Raw genomic sequence first — 22529 nt, 5'->3', positions numbered from 1 at the left:
TCAATGTACTCAAATAGAACTTAGGATTCAGAGCAAAAGCCCCTCAATTATCTTTTGCATCACATAAGGAAATACCATTCCAATCACTATCATTTTGTTTATTAAAAGCATCTAAAAATCAACGATTTAGAAACTGTTAATCAAGAATTATATATCAGGTTTTTCAGAGGTGGTTTACACAGGACACTCCTTCATTGATGTGCAGTCAGTGCTAATTTTTTGAGCACTAATTATACAAAGACAATTGTGTGATCCAAGAGTTCAATACCAACTTTTCAAAACCTAGGTGCAACTTTCAAAAATATTTATACAAAAAGAAATGCATATACATTTGGCATCAATATGTATGTTTGAAAAGCATGAATATAATATTGCCTATCATATATAAATAGTTATTGCAATCCAATAGTGAACCCCATATAAGTTTTTTTGCAGGCTATTGTTTATGTTTAGTACTCAAATCCCTCACAGTAGATGCCAAAATATGATGAGACATTTCCATTCTTCTTCAATATTTTGGGCAAGCATCACAAAGTGATAGCAGAGGAGGATTTTTCAAACAAATGCATTCTTTCATGAGAAATTTGGCATGTGGAATTGCCTTGACATTCTACTTGTATAGAGTCTGTATGCTAAACCATTCGTATAGCACCAGGATTAGCAATGCAACAATCTTTGATACTCATAGCAATTGATTAGCACACTTCCATGATTGTGCACTTGGAAGAGATTACCTATTGTCCTCTCAATTATCAAGCACCTCCTGGTTTTGGAAACTTGCATCCCATTATCAATACAGTATTTTGGTAGACATGACTCCCTCTTTCAAGGACAGAGGACAAGGTGATCATGGTGATAACTGTCAAGAGTACATTGCTAGCTCTCATTCTCTTGGTGCTTCTGAAGAACATTCATTAGCTTTGTACTGAAGAAGCTTTCAAGGTGGTTCTGCTGGCTATGACAGTGCTATCTTTGCTTGTCATCATCCAAGAATAGGATTAGGAAGGCCAGCAACAGAAATAGCAATAGAATTTAGATTTATATACCACTTTATAGTGCTTTACAGCCCTCTCTACGCGGTTTTCCAGAATCAGCATATTGCCTCCAACAATCTGAGTTCTCATTTTACCCACCTCAGAAGGATGGAAGGCTGAGTCAACCAGCATGGCCTTCTTCATTCTGTTCATAATTATATAAAATAATGTATATTATTATTTTGTAATTAATATAATAATTCATAATTATATAAAATTATACATATTTATATTGTAACATTTATATTAAGAATATACAAAAATGTGATTGTAAATGTGTACCATTTTTTTTTAATTTGGGTTGCTTAAATTACTACACTATTAAGTTCCAGATGCCAAAAACTAAAAAACTCATATGGGGACGGGGGTCTGGAAAACTGAATCCAGTAACAAAAAGTGATTTAATAAGGAAGATTCTTTTCAAATAAAATTTCATCACCCTTTCTGTAGCTCTGTTGTTGGGATAAAAAAATATTGGAAATCATAGAACCAGTAATTTAAATAATCTGTTAAAAAGTTCCCTAATGTCTAGTCATTTTTAAATGGCTTTCAAACTATTCATGAACAATATATAAACAGTTTGTGATTCATGTCACCAATCGCTTGGAAAAAATACAAATTTTATTAAGAGCCTCTTCAAGGAACTGATATAAATTTGGGCAAAATCCATTTTAGCTTGTAGCATTTCAGCACAATTTTTAAATGGGTATACCTCAAGGGTCAAACTTTCCACAAACCAAAGCTGGCAGAAAACTTAGAACTGGTAGTGAAGATCAAGGAGTCAAAGAGCGCTGGAAGATACTGCATGGTTAATTGTAAGAATTATGCTTCAATTGAAGTGCAATTGAAGTTCTATAATGACTTGGAACCATTAATGCATGTCAGATTTTACTACAATCAGAGTTTATTGCATAGTTAGAAGGAGTGCACACATCTAATGGGCAGTACCTTACAGTATATTTAGAATCAATGAGAAAAATACAAACTAGTGCTTCTCTTAGTGTATCTTTTTCACGCTTATTCTGTTGGATAAACTGAAACTGTTGCATTGACCATATACCGGTAATCATATCAATTATTTCAATGTGTATGCTACTAAGCATAAGTTTGGTATTCGTTTATAAAATTTGGAGAATTATAATACAAGTGAAAGTTAATGTAATTAAAAGAGCCAAGGTTTAAATGTTATACCTTTTATGATCTCATTGATCTCCCATGCAAGGTACCTGTATATGAATTTCTGAGGACTTCGAGAAAGTTCTATATCAATGCTTAACTATTATATTAGTGAGTTGCCTAAGTCTAACTAAGGCTCCAGTTGATCATATTTAACCAATTATTCATTACTCAACTCCCAATGGCCATTTTTCTATTTTTCTCATATCTCAGGCTAACTGCTGACATATTTTCAGTCCAGACTTAAAAACTAGTTCCACATGAGAAAATGGCTTTGGTTTTCTCTGTGGGGCATTCAGTTGATGACACTCTTAATTTCATCATACTGTAATCAACTTCTAGTACATTTTCCACTGCTCCTCAGAGATTACCAGTATATGAGAATGTATGAAACATCAGTGAGAGATGCATAGCTTTTGGGATGTGTAAATAATAACCAGAGAATGTACAATGTACAATCAAGATATACACATTCCCCAAGGCCTGTTGGAGATTATATATATATATATTGGCCAAGAAATATGCATTAACTCTCTTCGTGGATAGTTTGTGCGCACTTTTTCCACTGGATCCAATGAATATTCACAAGCCTACGTGAAATGCACATTATCTATTAAAATCATATTAATTTACTGTTTTGGATATTTTAATCACTTTTCAAAAAAAAACAATGCAGTTTTCACAAGTTTATATATTTAGGAATGAAAATATTGTATAACTAAGGCATAACAGATGTTGAATTGTGTGGTTCAGCATATTAATATACTCAAAAATGTTACAGTATGTCAAATATCTCAACTGACAAGGAGGTTAACAGTATGATTACTGTATTCTAATTTTGCAATAATAAGTAATATTTTAAAACTGCACTGGAACTTAACAAAATTCAGAATAAATTTCCTTAACTCCCAAAGGGCTTATTCTCTCATTACAGAGTTTAATATTTACATTGCATATACATTATGCTTAATGTAATAATATCTATAATCTGAAGTATACTTACTTGGAAAATTCTTATTGCAATCAAATGGGTATTTATTAGCATCTAAACATCCTTAAATTATTATATCCCTAGCATCGAAACAATGTAGTACTGTTAAGCATAAGTATCTCTAGTGATACTTAAAAACTTATTTCCGTTTATCATTTGGGCTTTTCACAAGTTGTTTTAACGTGGCTCAATCATTCAGAAACCATAGTTCAGAGGGAGAACTGCTGCATTACACACAGATCTCAGGGTCAACATCTTTTCAAAGCCTGGAAACTAGTGCCATGGAACAATACCTGGCTAGCTGAACTAAGGATCTGATTTAGTAGAACAGTGGTCCCCAACCCCCGGTCCGCGGACCGGTGCCGGGCCGCGGAGTACCTGGCACCGGGCCGCACAGCGGCCGGGGGCCATGATCGCTCTTTTAAATCCGCTCCTCTTAAATGCATTTCTCTCCCCCCCACTTTGGTCCCACCCTCGGCTCTCTCTCCCTCCCTCGCCGTCTCCTCCCTTCTCTCCCCCCCTCCCGCACCGATCCATCGCCAGGGAAAGAGAGAGTGAGAGAGAGAGAGGAGAGAGAGAGGGAGGGAGTCAAGAAAACTGTTCCGGCCGCCGCTGAAATGACTCAGTAACTTTTGCGCTTGGATCTGCTTTTTCAAACCTCCCCCAATCATCATCGCCACCCTCTTCCTCCTCCTCCACCACCACCGTTTGTTCCGCTAAAGCTCCTAAAGCTCTCTCCTCGGCTTTTCCTGCTTTCTCCCTGTCACCCAGATGCATGCTGTGGTTCGCGAGTGCAGCTCGGTTTTATGTGTCCGCTTCTCTCCCTTTCTCTCCACACCCCCCCCACCTCCATTTAATTATTTTTTTTAAAAGAAAGAAAACCGTAGTTCTGCCAATTGCAAAAAAAAAAAGTGTGTGTGCGTGCATATCTGCCGGCGGGTGTGTGTGTGTATGCACGCGCGGAGAGACACTGGTTGGAAAGGAAGGACAGGACTGGCGGTGTGTGTTTCTGCAGCCCCTCCGGTGGAGGCTGCACTAGCTGTCAGATCTGGTGTTTTTTTTTTTCCCCCTCTCCTTTTTCCGGCAGGTCGTTTTAATCCTTGCTAATTACTTTCTGTTCTTCGCTTGCCAGCTTCCTTCCCACCCTCCTTCCTCCTCCTCCCCCCCCCCCGTGCGCCTCCCCGCTTTTACTCCCAAACAGTTATATATTTATATATATATATATATTTTCTCTCTCTCCACGGCATTCGCACGCGCGCGCTCTGTTCTTTGCCCGCCGAATGTGGTGGGGAGGGGGAGGGCGGGCAGAAAGGTTGGTCCGGGTTGAGGGTTCAGGATGGTCTTTGAGGAACATAAGTCTGTCCGGGTGGGGGGGGCATATTAAAGCATTTTATATTTATGTAATTGTATTTTATTTTGTAATGCATGTTTAAATACAATAAAATAAAAGTTGTTTAATCAAAACAATCTGATATAGAAACAATCAATGTGTCGTCGCCAACAACGCCCCCCCACCCCTGCGCGCGCTCAGCGGGCCACGGTAAAATTATCAAAGGCTGACTGGTCCGCGGCGATAAAAAGGTTGGGGACCACTGTAGTAGAAGACAGCAGCATATATAAAACTAGTGTCATATCCAAATGCTTGGTCAGTGAAGCAAATACAGAGTGTGGAGTAAGCTATTCAAATATCCATTTAGACATTAACGTTATGAATTTCTATTGCATTCTTGTTAAAGGATAAGTCACAGTCATCTGCAGCATTTAACCATTCCTAAATAAATCTTTGATAGCCTGACCTCTCCTTAAACTGCCTAGGCATTCTTTATTCAATCATTGGTTTCATATCATGTTGAACAATGTGCTAATCCTCTTTTCAATCAACTAATAAATTGTCCTCTCTAATTCTTGTTTGATAAAAGTCACTTAAAATAGTAGCCAAACTTGAGATTAAAAACTAAATTGATTTTTTCATTCATTTTTCTACGTATTTGAATTTTCTTGGAATAGCCTGATTAAAGTTTTGCATATTTACATCTCCTTCGTTTAAATAGGGAAAGATGTAAACATGTGCTTACGCTGAAATATGAACTTCAAAAAACTCTAATTTCTGTATACAAATTGAGTTTATTTACAAGAGGATTATAATTTAGTTTACTAGTAGTGGTTCTCGACTAGAGTTAGTACCTAGCTCTCCCTGGGTAATCTTGAAAAACTGAGCAAGTTTAGACTAATTTAGTTCTTGGATAGAAAATAACTGACATATACCAGGAAATTACAATGGGTAGTTTTAAAAAAAATTCAGGAAAAAAAATCAAACCACTTTCATATTGGTAAAGAGCTACAACTACTTATTTAATAGTACACCATCCATTTGACTCTTATTGTGGAAGAAAAGTAGATTATAAATGTTACAAATTAAGAAACTTCCACCACACCATCATAGAATTTATATTGTAACTGTTTATATATGACAGCTCACGAACCAATCAAACTCCTTGTTTAGTGGGAGTTTTAAATGCACCTTTAGAAAGAGAGAGATTCAGAAGGTTGAAATGGGCAATAGTTCAATGGGGCAATAAAATATTAAGATAAAAGCCCAACCCAGAAGAGCAACCAAAGGAGACAGTTAGTTAAATAAAGAGGAAAAGGAGTGAGATTGAAAGCTTCTGAAAACGTATTTTGCAAAGACAAAGTCTGAATTATTATAACAGTAGCACAGAATTAGGTTTGCAACTGAATGTGGATCGAATTGGATATTCTCAATGAATTCCAGACAAACTTTAAAATGTTTAAGGCCCATTATTTCCGTGGAAGAAAGAAAGTTGTTAATGCTTTTCCACAAAAATCAATGAGACAAGTGTTTAACTTTGTACAGAACATACTTGTGTTTGTATCAGTGCTACAAGTAAAAAGGATACAGATGATGATGAACCCTGGAAATTGGGGAGAAGTGTGTGTGAAAATCATTTCGTCCTTTTACTAACTTCCTTTGTTTTGAAAAGCTTGACTGCAAGACCATCATTGTAATGATACTTCTAGTCTCAAAGGGACAGGAAATGCAACATCACTTTATCAGAATTTTCAAACCGCAGTGCATAATAGCATGAATTGTTACAATTTCACACTCTACTGATACTATCATTTTTGCCTTTAAAAAAGATGTCAGGACTGTTTCCTTTCTTGATATGAGTTTAGTCTGTGTCTGGACAATCTTTTTGTGGCTGTTTGAGGGTAAAATAAGTTTGACTGAACTTAGTTATTTCAGCACTCATGTCAAGTATAAATATGAACCTATTTGTCATATATCTTTCCTTCAGTATCTTGTGCTTCAGCTCTAGAATCTTCACCTCACAATGTGCAAAGTATAACAGGTGAAGATACTGTTGTGAAAAAAATAAAAGATACTGTTGCTGCAATAATCATATATTTCACGATTGTCTTTGAAACAGAAGGGCTACAAGATCTGGGCAGCAAAACTCAGGATAGCCATTAGACACAACAAAGAGTTTCCTGTATTTCTCTGCTGCCATCTGGTGGTAATCTGGATTCTTGCAACTCAGACATGGCCACCCTAAATAAAGCCTTGTTTCAAGCTTTCTTTCTTTCCCCACTGTCATTGTGAAAGCTCCAATTTGTGCTTCACAACAATGCCTGCATCATCATTACACTGCTGTCCATATGGATTCTAATAATAGTTAAGAGATTGCATTTGTATTATCTATCTTAGAGACTTTTAAAATCTTGATATGGAAAGGCTGATTTCATTGGCCCCCATAGTTAAAGGAAAGCAGATCCTAATTAAAAGAATTCTGTTCTGAATTAACTTGTTTGACATGTGCTAATTGACAGTTCCTGTGAAATGGTTCTAATTAAAGTCAATATGTCTTTTTCAATTAAAAGGAAATTAAGAATATACTAATATACATTAACAACTTAATCTGCCTTAAATATCCCATATATCAGCTGCCGGAATGTTACTGGTGAGCCATCTGACATATATCTTCCCTTGTTTGGCTGTGAAGACTTTTTATTCCAAAAGAGCAATAACCAGCTGTTATGTCCTACACTCAGCAAAGAGAAAAGCAAATTTGTGTAAGTTCTAAATGCAAAGATGGTTGAAGAGAAATCTGATACCTTCTTAACAAACTGGCTATAATATTGATAGATAGGAAAGTGGTTGTCTTGGGTTCAAGATTTGCCCTGCTATAAACAATTAACTATGTGAGTAGACAGCAAACAGTATTTTTTATTATTATATTTATCAGGTACATGGTGTTTCTCTTTCTCATAAAAGTCATTTTCATTGTATATGAAACATGAAGAAGATAGTTGCCTGGTGAGAGCTGAAAGTCACCCCCTTTATTATCTGTGGGAATATGGAAGAGCCATTTATAAACCACAAGGTTAATTCAAATGTTTAATACCAACATTTTAATATTACTAGTTTTGCTGACACAGCAAGGAATATTAACAACCAGTAATATCACAGTGATATACACAGCAGTTGCGTCTGCTTTACGTGGTATGCTAAAGTAATTTAAAGTGGTTTCCTCATATATAATTTGTTTCAGTCTGGTTTTAAGAATTAGAATGAAGTTAGGTTTGGAAATAAATACAGCAACATACCGTTTAACTGAACATAACAAGAAGCTGCTGAATATTGGGTAAAACCAATATCTTACAGGACCTGAAGTTAGATTTGGAAATAAATACAGCAACATACCATTTAACTGAACATAACAAGAAACTGCTGAATATTGGGTGAAACCGATATCTCACAGGACCTGATTTGTCATCCATCTACAATATATAAGTTCACTCTTAAAAGAAGATATAATACAGTATATATACAGAAGTGGCCAGAAAGTACATTGAAATATAACTAGTAAACCTCTGCAAGATTTTTAGTAGATTAAGAAGGATTTCTGATTTCCATTTGTCAACAAGAACGGCAGAAAATACCTTCTTTATTCCCCTAATTATGCTGCTGAAACGAAGAAAGTTTGACAGATAACAAGGATTTTTGCATGAAAGGATTGTTTGCTTGGTTTGCTAACACAAGATTTTCCCACACAACATTGTTGCTGCTGCTGTGAGCAATATTCCTCATACTCCAATTATAAATGATTTAAGATAAAAGTGAAAGAATGCAAACCAAGAATACAATTATGCAGGTGGTGGATCACCCCGCCTGCAGGCAGCACAGCACCATCAACATTAAACATGTTCTGAAAATCTATCTGTCATTCTGTCTTTACAGAGCTGGTGTGCATCTGCAAAACATCTTTTTCTTGGACCTCACTTTCACTTTGCCTGGAGTATCAGATTCTGGCTAGCTGGTCAGCTCAAGCCAAATTATAGCCTAAAAAAACACTGATTTCTTTGTAGATATGTGGATATGCAAGACATACTTCTCCATAAGTCAATGTATATGGATGTACAGGATATTTGCATGTATAGATGGCATAATGTTATGTGGTTTACAACAAGTGTGATACAAACTCATATGAGTGCTATATAAGTTCATCCCAGATTGCACCTATCTTTGTCTTTAAGCAAATAATTAACTAAGCATCCTGTCTGTTTATACCCTGGCTAACAAAAACAGAACTGTTTGTGTGGGGAAGAAACTGCTGTGTTGGCAAGACAAGCGGATCCCATAAACTCTAGAGTCCAAAGAAAATTTATTTTGGCAGCAAGTCTGTTCAAGTAATCAGCATGTGGGACATGGTACGTTATAGCCCAGGCAAGACCCCCTGTTACTAAAGCATGTTTTTGCTCAAGTATCAGCCCAAATCTTCCCTCCTCCAAAGTCCACCCCCATCTTTATTCATATTTGTCTTACTCTAAGTGCTGTGAAACAACTATACATCCTCTCTTAATGTATACATGCTGGAAACTCTTTGCACTGCTAAAAAGAAACAGATAAACATTTTTCCCATATTTATTTGTTCAGTAGATAGAATATAGTCCTATTGGGTGGTTTGGATATCTTATTGGCTTTACTATCCAGAGCTCTTGGCCTCAAGCAGTCTTCCTTCATACACCAGACCCTGCTTCCCTTGTCCCCCTTGTTTGTTTTTCAGTTGAATATATCATACCTTGGGTCAGCTGATTCTGACCCATGTGTACTTTCCATGGTCCAATGTGTGTACCAGCTTCATTTTTTTTAATTGTTGTTGTTATTATGGAAAACATGAAACTTTATCCAAGTGCCTGGGAAAAGATTATGGAACTCCTTTTAGTAACGGCTGCTATAATGTAAACAAAAAGAAGAAAATGAACGGATATTAAACATATGAATTCATCAGCATTTTCTTAAAAACCAATTTAACTTTTCAGAACATCGTAATGCTTTCCAAACTATGTTAAAAAGAACAAAGTGATCTACCTATGTTTCAGAATATAGTCTCTGAATATTGGGTCACCTAACATCTTGAGACCATGCTACCAAAGACCTCTGCAACGGGCCTAGATTTTGTCAACATAATCTCATCCCATTTCTTTTATTGCTAGATAATTACAAGAGTAAAAGAGGGCAGCTATTCCTCTGAGGAGCCTTAAAATGTCCCCCAAAAGCAACCAAGCATTTTTTTAATCCCACCTCACTGAGTGATATCACTACAGGGCTTCCTGTGACCCTTCAAAACATCAGGAGGCTGGGTTTGAATCCCCCATTCTTCAAACATTGTCTGAATCTGACCTAGGACTTCTCTTGTCCAGTGGATGTATTTGAAATTTTAAGAGTATCTCAAAGGCACTACACAAAAGGGCTGCTATGAATAAACTATCCATTTCCCAAGGTTTTTTCTTCTTTAATTAAAAGAACCTAGCAACAGTGTTAGGTGGCAAGAAGCCCAGGGGCCACAAATGGAGCTGTCTCTGTCATAAATTTGCTACAATACATAAATCTAGTATAAACGAAAAAGGGGAGTCAAAGGGGAGTCAAAGGGGAGGCAATATGTTTGGGGCACTATTTTAAAATTCAAGCATCACAACAAGTAATAATATTTAAAGATGCATCCCATTAAAATATATTATTTAAAACAATGTTAAGCTGAAGGTATGCACTCCTTTATGGAGAAATAGAAAGCGCACTCAAGGAGGAACATGCATTCACAAGAAATACTATGCCAAAGTGTACCTTGTAATTTCTCAATATTTTTATTCCTCTGTAAATCAAGCTTCTGGTTTTCTAACATATTTTTAGGATCACTAATTCCTTTCAGATTTCTTCTGACTTCTCAAAACTTTTGGAACTTTTTTATTGTTGTGAGAAGCACTGCCTGTTGTTGCTGGCATTTCTGTTTTCTATCACCCATCATTCTATCATTCGGAAACCTTCTTCCTGACTGCTTTCAGATCTGAAAAAGTCCAATGGAAGGAGTTCATCACAATGTGTTGGACTTACAGGAAGTGAGGGAAGCTGCATAATGCTAGCCAGATGATAGTCTGCTAAAAGATTATTCCTGCACTGCCTTGTAAATCAAATATATGAAAGTCCACCCATGTTAAAGTTCCCTGAATTCTCCTCTGAAACAAATTTTGAAAACAAAATATCTTTTATGAAGTAGAATTAGAACTAGCAAAAAATATATATCAGAAGAGAGCAGGGGGAGGGACTCAGTTCTGAAAAGTTATTTTCTGGTATCATCCTTCAAAATCAGTTCAAAAACCATCCTACTTGGGCTAGTTGCAATGATAGATTGAAAGCAAAAAAAGGGAGGAAAGGTTAAACTTACAATATTTGTGAGTTATAGTTCATGTTATATTGGCTATTTTAATATGGCATACATAAATATTTTGGGTATCTTTAAAAAATATTAGAAGCCAAATAATAAAGAATAATATTATTATTTCAAAATAACATCTGCAATTCATCCTCTGCTTGCTTTTACTGCTTGGCTCTTCTTCTGTCCTTAGGGTAACAATACATCAAATTCACTGATATCAGGGATTTTATTTATTTTATTTTATTTATTAATTAATTATTCATTCATTCAATTTCTATAGCCACCCAACTTAACCAAGTGACACAGGTGTATCATTGTTAGAATCAGGAAATGGATTCTCCATTGGTAACACTCTGGATTCCAGAGCTCATTCTTACATGCCAAACAGGAAGCTTGGGGAGAAGAGCTAGATTTTTTCTGTCTGGTACAGATATAATGACAGTCATGTCTGAGAACTGACAGAGATCTGGAGTAACCTGAATAGCACAATGACATGTGTATTAAGATCTTCAAGACTATCCAGATTATAAAACTAACAAGTCTTTTTTTTCCTTATTCCCTTACTTCGTTGACTCCACCAATTACTTCTGTTCCTCTGATTTACAAGGGTTATTTTTTTTTTAAAAAAAAAAAGTTTTTTGTTCTAATCAAATGGACACATTTATTTTTCATCCACTAACTGTACTGAAGGTCTCCCAACAGCTTTTTTTATCAAGAAACTGAAAGGTTTGTGAGCATTCCATTCCAGTTCTATGTTTGTTATTGTCACTTTATTAAGTACAATTCAATAAATATTACTACTGGGTAATAAAATTACAGGAGAATGGCCTTCTGTCTTTCATGATAACCTTAACTCTCTGCCCAATATTGCATCCCATTGAGCTCTCTGTGCCTGGTACTCTTTCGTTCGCTCATGCTATATGTAGCGATATATGTAGAGCATCTATTAATTTTATTTCTTTTGTTCACAGGGGTAATCTGGCACTTCATCTTATATGATAAATTTTAGTGACTGGTTTAGAAAGTTACAAGAGGTACAATCTGATTAAATTCATAAGAAATCAGAGATGGGATTTTGGATTATTTATAGGGACTTTTTTCTACTAAATTAAGGAATGTGTTCACTCCCAAATCTTTGGAATAAGAGGCATGCATAATTAAACACTGTCTTCTCTGCTAAAAAGAGATCACCCACCCATCCATATAGAGTTTGAGCATTTCCAGCATGATAGTCAGGTTTGGATAAGTTCAGCTTCCAACATAATACATAGCTATATTCTCGCGCTAAGTTGTGGCTTATTTTAGTCATAACTTTTTATCAAAATATTTGCATGATAGAACCATGATTTATAGTGCACAGAGACCGAGTTAATACATCACACAAAGCCAATATGAAAGAAATCATATTATAGCCTAGAATTGTTTGTGACCCCAGCCAGTGCATCAACTGAAGCTGTTTACAATCTAACTGGTGAAACTAATGTCAAAGTATATGTGAATCAACTCTATATTTTGATTTTTCGATGTCATATAATCTGTAGTTTTCTATCTATTTTTAATTGCTTCCCAGTTATTCAAGGTGTTTATCAATATTTAGCATCCCCATGATATGAGGCTCAGACAGTAATTATCTGACCCTGTAAAAATGCTTTTAATGAAGTGCCAAGTTATGATGAACCATTGCCTGTCTCCAGCAAAGCTGATGAGATGGGCAGAACATTGGTATAATAAGTAATTATTCAGTAATGGATGATAACGCTTGTTCACATTCTGATTTTTGATGTCTGAATAATATATATTGCAGTTTTGAAATGCAGTATAATTTTACTGAAAAGCATCTGATAGGCAGCAAATGGGCACAATTTTTGCATGATTCTCATAAGCCTTCAATTATTTTCCACCCTGATTATGTAGAAAGAGATACAGATGTATTCTATGGCACATATGCTTTTACAGCCATAAAAGTGTGCAATAAATGGATCCAATTTTCAGTGAATAAATCTAGATACTGTAGATAGACTATAATGATAGATGATAGATAGACAGACAAACAAAATACCTTGCCATTTTTCCAAGTATAGCAACCTGACCTTGATACTGTATGTGACTATAATTGAATATATGGACTTTTAATTTTTCATTGTGTCAATTTTTTTAAACCCACCAAATAAATATACTCAGTCAAACACTTATAATTCACTAGCTGAAAAAGTCTCTACACTGAAAGAGATTACTGTTGGTTCCAATGTCCATTTTTTAAGAATTGGTAATCAAAAATGTCAGAAGAATTGGGGGAGTGATTCTGTCTAAAACCAAGCATGCAGTGCATTAGGCTCACATTATAACATCATTCCTTCCTGGGATTTTTTTTTCCTTTAAACTAGTTTCTTTAAAAAAAAAAAAAAGTCTTCCAGCACTTCCATCAATCACATCACCAAAGAAAAGAATTCTCCATCTTCATCTTGTGTATTTTTGCAGGTTTTATAAGTAGTAGCAGAAGAAATGCCCAACTAAATCAGATGTGGCCAACTTTGCAACAACCAAAGCCTACATGCTTTTTATTAAATGTTATCAGCAATCAAAAGGGGCATTAGATATGGCAGTGATACATTACTCTCATAAACATAGGTAGTGCAAGGTTTTTCATATAGTTCTGAGATCTGAGAAGGATTCTTTTTGTGATACTGTTATTTTGGGGGAATTGGAATATCTGAAGAGGGGACAGCCAAAACACTCAAGATACAATAGTGGCTTCAACCACACAATCAAAGCCTTTTATCTGTGATAAATATATGACACATTAAAAAAGAGATTGGGCTTTGATCTTATAATCACAGTCATCACAATTTTTTAAATATACCAGGCATACCTATATGGGATGCATTGAGTCTATTTTGGAAGTTCTACACCCACTTTTTCTTTGCTTCATTTTTTAAAAAATGATATCGACATCAATAATAAATGAAGAAAACTCTTTGCTTTTCCGTTCACCTTTGCTATTTTTTTTTCTAATCTGCACTAGGAATTTCTAGAGGACTTCAAAGCTCCAGATCACATTTTGGATATTGAATCTGAAATCCTACCAGTCCTATTATGTACTCTGATACCTTAAAAATGAAGCACCATATAGGCCATATTTAGATTGGGAACTGTTACTTAGAAAATAAAATTAACATAATGTTTATGCCTTACGTTCACTTGTAATACTAAAATTGAATTCTTAATCAACCATCTCTGGAACATTTCAGACCTTCCATACTTACACATTTTGGTTCACAACTTCAATTATTCTTAGATCACAGTAGACAGTGGACAGTCTTAAGTAATGCCAGCCTTGAGGTATCCTGTCAGTGATGCTTCAGACCTTTGGCTTTTTCTGAACCAAACCCCAGCAGTGCCCTTTTTAGTATCTTCCATATTGCTACTGAATAGACAAAATGACAAAAGAAGGCATTTTTAAGGAAGCTTTTCTGGAAGGTTTTCCAAGTCTATTATTTATGTACTTTATGTGTCTTACATTTTTAATTCACCTTTGTCCCTGGGCTCTCAGCAGGTGCAGCATCTGGCCAACTTTGTCTGGGATCAAAAGATAAGCAGAACAGGACCTGCTTAATATTTGGAAAGAAGAATGCCATTGAATCCCTGGACTTTAAACAAGAGTAGAAAGTCAGAAACTATGTCAAAAGAAGGTCACACTCTTGTTGCCAAGAAAACTACATGAATTTCCCCATGAAGTTTAAAGTGAAGTTCAACTTAAGGGAGACTTTACCATAATCTCCTCCTTGCAGCAGCCATAATTAACACCTGCAATTTATCAGACGTTTTATGTGCATTCCTCAAGTCTCACTTCCCTTGTTAAAATAAATTAGTAAAGCAGCCAGAAATGTACAGTTAATGAAAAAAAAATCTTGTAACATCTTTCATGTAAATATAATTAAGAATGAATGGCTGCTCGTGTTCTTTTCTTGAGTTCACATGTCACTGTGATATATTCAGCTTGTATTGATAACTCACATTGTCATTAAAGATGATTTCACCCATGAACCATAGACTGATCTTTAGCTTATCTGTAATACAAATATAAAAATTAAATTGAACACAGTGTGTGTTTGATTTTAAGGCTACAATTCTATGCCATTTTATTTTAGGAGGGAAATCCAGCATTACATAAATGGGCATAAGACCCATTAAATCCAAGGCATTTCTTCCCAGATATGTATGGTTCTACATTGGTATAGTGGTGTGGGAGAAAATATTAACAACTTTCACACTTAGCATAAGTAGCTAAAATGAAGACAAAAAAGCTAATAGATGTGAAAGTGCCCATGGCACTTGGGATATTTGTGAATTAACTTGGATAGAATACATTCCTATATGATAAATGAGCTGAATCTCAATTCAATCATACTTAGAGATAAGCTAGATATTGAATCTGAAATCCTGGCAGTCTATTTTAGAAGCATAATGAAATTTGGATCCAATCCAGCTGTAGATTAGGATCCAAACATCTAATCCAAACTTTTAATTGAGGTTATCCTGCCAGCATTGCTCATCTACAGAATATGATATTTTCAATTAAATGCAGGTATGGATTTTCTTTCTGCATTTGTTGACTTTACTTATTGTCTTTGATTTTTTTCATTCCTTAAATCTTAGATCCGTAACATAAAATCACAGACTTGGATCTAAAGTGGAATAAGTAATTGCTTGATAGTTCCTTGCTAACTTTTGAAAGTGGTCTGCAGCTGCTGATGTATGTTTGTGCTGGCACTGCAGAGTGGAGTCCTGGGAATAAGGAATCTGACTTCAGAGAAACAAGAGCTAGCTTCAAAGACAAGAACAACTCTCCCCAGCTGATAGAACTTCTACTGAAAGAAAAACAACAATGAAGTAAAAAAAAGCACACCAGTAATAGCTCCTGTTACTGCCCTACAATCCTATTCCAAGCATTCTTATCATTTGTTTGATTGCACACTTCCATTTTCACAATCTTCTATCTATTTTATATTTTGTATTCTTGAAATTCTTGTTTTTTATGATATTTTGTTTACCAGTCACAGTTACATGTTGAGATTGGACAAGAAAGAAAGAAAGAAAGAAAGAAAGAAAGAAAGAAAGAAAGAAAGAAAGAAAGAAAGAAAGAAAGAAAGAAAGAAAGAAAGAAAGAAAGAAATCTTCCTTAGATTAATACTATCTTTTTGTTGATTTAGGTGTTTAATGGTAATGAGTCTATATTACTTCAAATGTATTATACTGATAAGAGCCAAAAATGACTGTCATCATTTTGATAAACCTTGGAAATTTCCACAGGTTTTAGGCATATAAATTGCATGCTTTATACAACAACATAACAAATAATTCCACATTTATGCTAATATATTTGATCAAAGTTTTATAGATTACAACATACATTTCAAGTGTTCTAATTACTGTTGAATCATTAATTGCTTTCATTGCATTTTTATTATTTAAAAAGCACATACAAAGCATGTGGGCAGGTACTGTTCACTTTGTATGATTTTGAGAATTGAATTTCAGTGAAATTTTAAACATTATTGTGCTATCAAAACATTCTAGTATAGCATTATCTTTTGAGATAAATAGGGTTTTAACCATTATAATTAGATAGAGTTGGCATATTTTTGCCTGAAAATATGAAACTATTTCATGAAAGTAAATTAGTATGACCATTTCAGTCATTCTTTTTACATTCAATAAATAAGCTGTTTGCTTTAAAACCCTCAATTTTTACTATACAATGTATTTTTTAAATTTTATACATGAACATGAAAAAATTTGGCTGTAGAAATGATAAAAGATACTTTGGGAAAATGGTCTTAATACTGCTAATCAAAATTACACTGCAACTATTTTTTTTTCCCTTTCCTAAACTAATAGACATGGGAGTATGTTAGAAATTGAACATAACAATATCTCGACACTACATAAAATTATATAAATGAAGTAAACATTTGACTGTTTTATCTAAATACTTCTAAGCAAGTAAGATCACACATGATGTCTCAAAAACTGTACACCAAAATTTAATATAGGAAAATTAAAAATTGACTTTAATAAATTAATAACTTTAATAAAAAAATTAAAACTGGAACCTTATGCTTACTTCAGCTGGGAATAAGCTCCACTGAAATTAGTTTTACATACTTTCAAATAGATTTTTTTTTAAAAAAAATGAAAAGCAGAGTTCAAAGTCAAGAAAAATGGTATTTAATTGTACTTAGACTGGCACAAGGAAACTTTTGCAGATAGGGGTGAGTGGGATGATGCTTTTCTTTCCTTTTCCTTTTTATCTACACATTCAGCAGAGTTTGAAGATTTACTACAACAGTCTGTTCTCTATATAGAAAAACTGAGTTTTATTTCACAAGAGGAAAACAGTATCTAAACGTTATTGTGTTCACTTAATTGTACGTAGTAAAACAATGTATTTTTTCCAGAGCACCTTATAAAATATGTGAATAGTCCAAAATGAACGACATCAGATCATCCTGTTATTTATTTATTCATCCCACTTAGATAGTTAACAAACAGGCTTACCTGAATTAATATTACACAGAGGTTTTTGATAAACCAAAGGGAGGATGCAGGTGATTTCCTGCTGGCCATTTTTATAGGTTCCCTGCCAATGATCAGTGGGAACAGGAAACTGGCAAAGCACAGTCTGAAAATCAAAATGAAGGTCCATTGTTCAGCTGAAACAAAGGGGACAGGAGGATACATAGTTATGCCAAACTTCTAACTTTTCAACCTTGATACTGTCTTACAGTACAAAGCTATTATGAACAATTGATATACAAAAGTGTTTAGGGTATCCTGACTTTTCACATTTATTTAATCTTTATTGCAACCTTGAGAGGTTAAACAAGAATTAACTAAGTAATGATATGTGGCCCAATGATCTTTGATATGGCTGGAGGATTTTAACTGATTGAAACCCTTGTCTTATCATTTTATTACTACTGCATAGAAAAGAACTAGGAAGAAGAAATGCTGATGAAAGAATGTAATTTTTAAAAGTAAGCAAGTTCCACTCTAGATCTACAAAAATATCCATCAGTTGAGGTCCAATCATTAGGTAATTATACTCAATAGTATATTGAGTATATAATTATACTCTCTTCGTCTCTTTGTGAGATTTGTAGCGCATAGCTAGGTTACAAGGATATTTGTCAGGAATGAGGGATTAAAAAGTCAAGATGGCAGCTACAACATGTTTGAAGATGACTTTTTGGGGGGGGGAACCCAGCAAAAGTAGAAGGTAAAGTGTACGTTTTGTTCTATTTGACTGAAAAAGATAATGGAGCTAAGACTGGGAAGTCCACCTTGAGTTTTCAGTGCTAATAGAAATAGGACATAATATTTTGATGTCATGCTGATCTATGTAAGAGGATAGGAAAGTATAGGAGATAAATAATGCTGATTAAAGCTGCACTTCTTTCATGTTTACCATTTGAAGAGGCACTTCTATTTATTCCTGCTGGGTAGTGGCTGAAATGCTCATATTGCAAACTACAAAGTAAATATTAGAACTGTTTTGGATTTAGATTGAGATGATTTTCGTTTTGATTTATATTTAGATGATTCATGCACATCAAAATAATATTTCATGAAATATTTCTGGAGATATTAATTTGTGCTTTCCCCAAGGAGTATTTAAAATATATTAGGGGTGTCGGGATGTTTTTTCAATTCATCAAAAGATTTTTTTGTAATAAAATTCTGTTGCAGTCGGAATTTGTCCAGTAATAAACCTCCTGGCAGGAAACCTGTCAGTCGTCTGTTTCCAAGTTTTTGGGATAAACAGCAACATGAAGTGGTTCAGAAGAAGAGGCCCAAGATGGTGCCTGACCTCTGACTTCTAACATTTCATCCTCCTCTTGGCTCAGGGTTATTTGAAAGCCTGACAGAATACTGGGTTGTCCTGTTTATGAAAAATCTATTTATTTTTCAGAAACAGTTTGGAGGGAAATATCCAGATCAGAAGCTCTGAGATATAATTAAGCCATAGAAAGAGCCAAGGTGGCGCAGTGGTTAGGGTGCAGTACTGCAGGCCACTTCAGCTGACTGTTATCTGCAGTTCAGCGGTTCAAATCTCACCGGCTCAAGGTCGACTCAGCCTTCCATCCTTCCGAGGTGGGTGAAATGAGGACCCAGACTGCGGGGGCAAGTTGCTGACTCAATTTGCTAAAAAAATCTGTAAACCGCTTAGAGAGGGCTGAAAGCCCTATGAAGCGGTATATAAGTCTTATAAATAAATATGGATACTCTGGATGAGTGGGGAAACTTCAGTACCAGGGCCTATTTGGAATTTTTTTTCCCTAGAAAGGTGATTTCCTCCAACCTGGGCCAAGGATAAAATAAAGTCTGGAGAGAGCAGAATACATGCCCGTTGAATTTACCACTATTGGTTGGACTCATGCAATAAATCACAATAAATGTAGTTGCCATAGTAAGCCAAGTCATAGTAAGCAAAGACCAAAGAAATTGGATTATGTCTTAGATAGTGAGTGAGCCCAGTCTTAGCGATAGGAAATCTATAAAGCAAGAGCTCCAATCTTTCTTGGTCAATAAACACATTTGAAATTCTGTTGAACAGTAATAGACTTTTCCACAAAATAGGTATCATGATGGTCATGGCCAAGCACAAGATACAAGGCATATGTTCTATCAAAAGGCAAACTAGTGCAATTTCTTCCTAACCCTCTTTCAGCCTTGAAAGGGACCTCCAATGTCACTTCCACCTTTTCTATTCTGTTAGAACAAACAAGAGAGTAAAGAACAAGCAACAAATAGAAGAAGAAGTACAAGCAACAGATAGCAACAGGCAGAATCCTGAACCAACGGCAGGATGAGAATAGGCTTTATATCACCTCAATGATAGCTAGGTGACTAGAAATTCATTATAGGAAAATGATATAAATCATATAATTTCAGATAAAATATTTTTCCCTTTCAATTTGAAAGTCCCAGAACTAATAAAGTACTAAAATTAGTGCTAGTAACAATGAGGGGAAAAAACTAGTCTATACTGATCTACAGGAAAAAGTCATTTGTACATTAGATGTAACATCATTTTGCTTCACAATGAACATTGCATGTTCTAAAATTGAAATATCTGGATGGAATTGAATCAGAGGTGGTATTCAGCAGGTTCTGACCAGTTCTGGGGAACCAGTAGCGGAAATTTTGAGTAGCTTGGAGAACCGGTAAATGCCACCTCTTGCTGGCCCCGCTCCCATCTGGCTCTGCCTCCTGAGTCACAGCTGACTGAGAGGAAATGGGGATTTTGCAGTAACCTTCCCCTGGAGTGGGGAGGGAATGGAGATTTTACAGTATCCTTCCCCTGCCATGCCCACCAAGCCACACCCACCAAGCCACACCCGGTAGTAAAAAAAATTGAATCCCACCACTGGATTTAATCCTTCACTATATATCAAAATAACCCAAATCAAGTTTTAATTCAGTTTGAAATAGATATATAGTATTAAAAGGAAAGTCAGCAACATAGCAAGTTACTTCATTTATTGCAAATATTACCTATTTCTCTGTAGAATCACAATCTTGAACTCACGCAGAATTGTTTCTTGTAATACCATATACATTTCAAATACTGTGGAGAAAAAACACAGGGCTATGTAGTCAGAATGAAAAAATAGAAAATCCCACAAAATAAGGAATATACTTTTCTTACTTTTATACTTTTCTTTAATACACATTAATCTACAAATTTAGATGCTCCCTTCAGTGAAATACATATATTTTTAAAAAGTGATGTATAAATGTTTTACCAACTACAGATGCATTTGAGATACTCAAAATAGTTCAAATGAAGAAGTAAAACAGTATAATTAGATAGTTACCAGAGGAAGCTATGCCATAGTGCCACACACACACACACACACACACACACACACACACACAAAAGCTCACACTCAAAAGTTCTCAGAGTAAAAGCTATGTCCCTCTTGAGTGTTTCAGACAATAGAAATTTAGACTTTTCCTGATCTCCTATCTATCGGCTATGTCTTTCTTGACCCAGGAAGCAAAGCAAACTCCTCTCCTTCCAGAACAACAGAACAGGAGAAGCAGATCTTATTCGCTAGATAATATTCAATTGGCTATATCTAGCAACTAATCATAAACTACATTTGTGCAACATTTTCTAGCTATTTAACTTTTATTCTATGTACGTTTATTACAATCCTTGAAAGATTGTTAGTAGTGTTAGTTAAGAAAGCACCATTTTGCCATCCTAACAAGATTGTTCCCATAAAACAATTTATTGAAGCCAAAGAAAATCACCAAATCAGCTTTTTTAAAAATGGCCATAAAGAAGTTGTCTATGGGACTCTTGGAGGCAAGTTATACCATTTTATCACAGTTAAAATTTTCTCAGGTTGGCTAAATTCTACAAACCCCGCAAATTAGAAGCAAAGACGTTTGCATTTACTCTCATGCCTGAGATAGAATATATGTCAGCCTGGGTAGGTGTCGAAATTTAACTATATGTTTTTTTGCTTTTTGCTGATTTTTTTCTTTTCATTTGTCAACTCTCCAAAATTATTTTGGAATCAAAATATTAAATAAAAAATAAATATTTTCTTCCCTGTTCAAAGAGAAGAAAGACAAATTATGAAGCACTGAATTCATGACTGAACCAAAAGTCCCGTAAGTGTTGTTCTACTCACTGAGAATTACAACTTTTGTTATACTATCATACACTTTCAGTTCTGAACATTATGAGAAGCTAAAGTTTTCATAAGAATTTTTGACTTGAATTAAAAAAAGAATACAGAGCAATTCAGTGCATCATAACTTCACAATATTCTGTGGGGTTTTTTTGCCATATCTGAGAAAGTATAAGTATGCACATATTTCCCATTAGATTTACTTTTTTGCAATAAAGTATATTTTTTGTTTTTTGAGTATTAAACCACTGATTGATTGACTTTTACAAATATAATTACTTTGATTTCAATTTTTAATCTAAGCCTCTCAATGGTATTCTAATGTGTGAGGTTTGTTACACATGGCAAAGTTTACTTCTCTGATATAATGATAGCTCCAAGAGTATAAGGAGCTTTTTTTCTCTAAACAGTAATATAGTTTTAAAATACTAGCTGGGCAAAGTTAATGAAATTATAATTATATTTTTGTTATTTCTTAGTGCACACTCCATCCGATTTGGTTTATTTCATTCATGGTAGGTGTTTTGATAAAAGGCTCCAATGGAATACAAGAAGACAAGTAATGTAAAAAATAATAATAAAATCTTGTTAAAATGCAACATCAGTACTTACAAAGAAAATTGTATGGCAGACCTGCCTTTTTATATGAGGATTAACAGTATGATAAGGAGATCCTTCTATGAAATACCTACTTTGTAACTGCTGCCAAAACAGGCATGCAAGAGCCGAGGTGGCGCAGTGGTTAAAATGCAGCACTGCAGTTCAGCAGTTTGGCTGTTCAAATCCCACCAGGCTCAAGGTTGACTCAGCCTTCCATCCTTCCGAGGTGGGTAAAATGAGGACACAGATTGTGCTGACTCTGTAAACCACTTAGAGAGGGCTGAAA

At 35.0% G+C, this 22529-nt stretch overlaps 2 long non-coding RNA genes across 2 annotated transcripts in view; both read right to left on the bottom strand.

Annotated features, from left to right (window-relative positions):
* Positions 1-14515, bottom strand: part of LOC116506639 — a 28529-nt gene extending 14014 nt beyond the window's left edge. The window contains exons 1-5 of the long non-coding RNA XR_004255056.1: positions 14452-14515; positions 14198-14358; positions 10346-10565; positions 9303-9455; positions 1134-1179 (exon numbers count right to left, since the gene is read on the bottom strand). This is a non-coding gene — a long non-coding RNA (uncharacterized LOC116506639). The remainder of the gene's footprint in view (positions 1-1133; positions 1180-9302; positions 9456-10345; positions 10566-14197; positions 14359-14451) is intronic.
* A 441-nt stretch (positions 14516-14956) lies between these two features.
* Positions 14957-20572, bottom strand: LOC116505676. Its single transcript, XR_004254962.1, has 3 exons — positions 20493-20572; positions 17493-17647; positions 14957-15001 (listed from the first exon to the last, which is right to left on the bottom strand). It is a non-coding gene; the product is annotated as an uncharacterized LOC116505676 (long non-coding RNA).
* Between the last annotated feature and the right edge of the window lie 1957 nt (positions 20573-22529).

This window comes from Thamnophis elegans, chromosome 3, assembly GCF_009769535.1.
Source record: "Thamnophis elegans isolate rThaEle1 chromosome 3, rThaEle1.pri, whole genome shotgun sequence".
Lineage (NCBI taxonomy): Eukaryota > Metazoa > Chordata > Lepidosauria > Squamata > Colubridae > Thamnophis > Thamnophis elegans.
The sequence above is the reverse complement of the archived record's forward strand: the minus strand, read 5'-3'. Positions and strand labels throughout refer to the sequence as shown.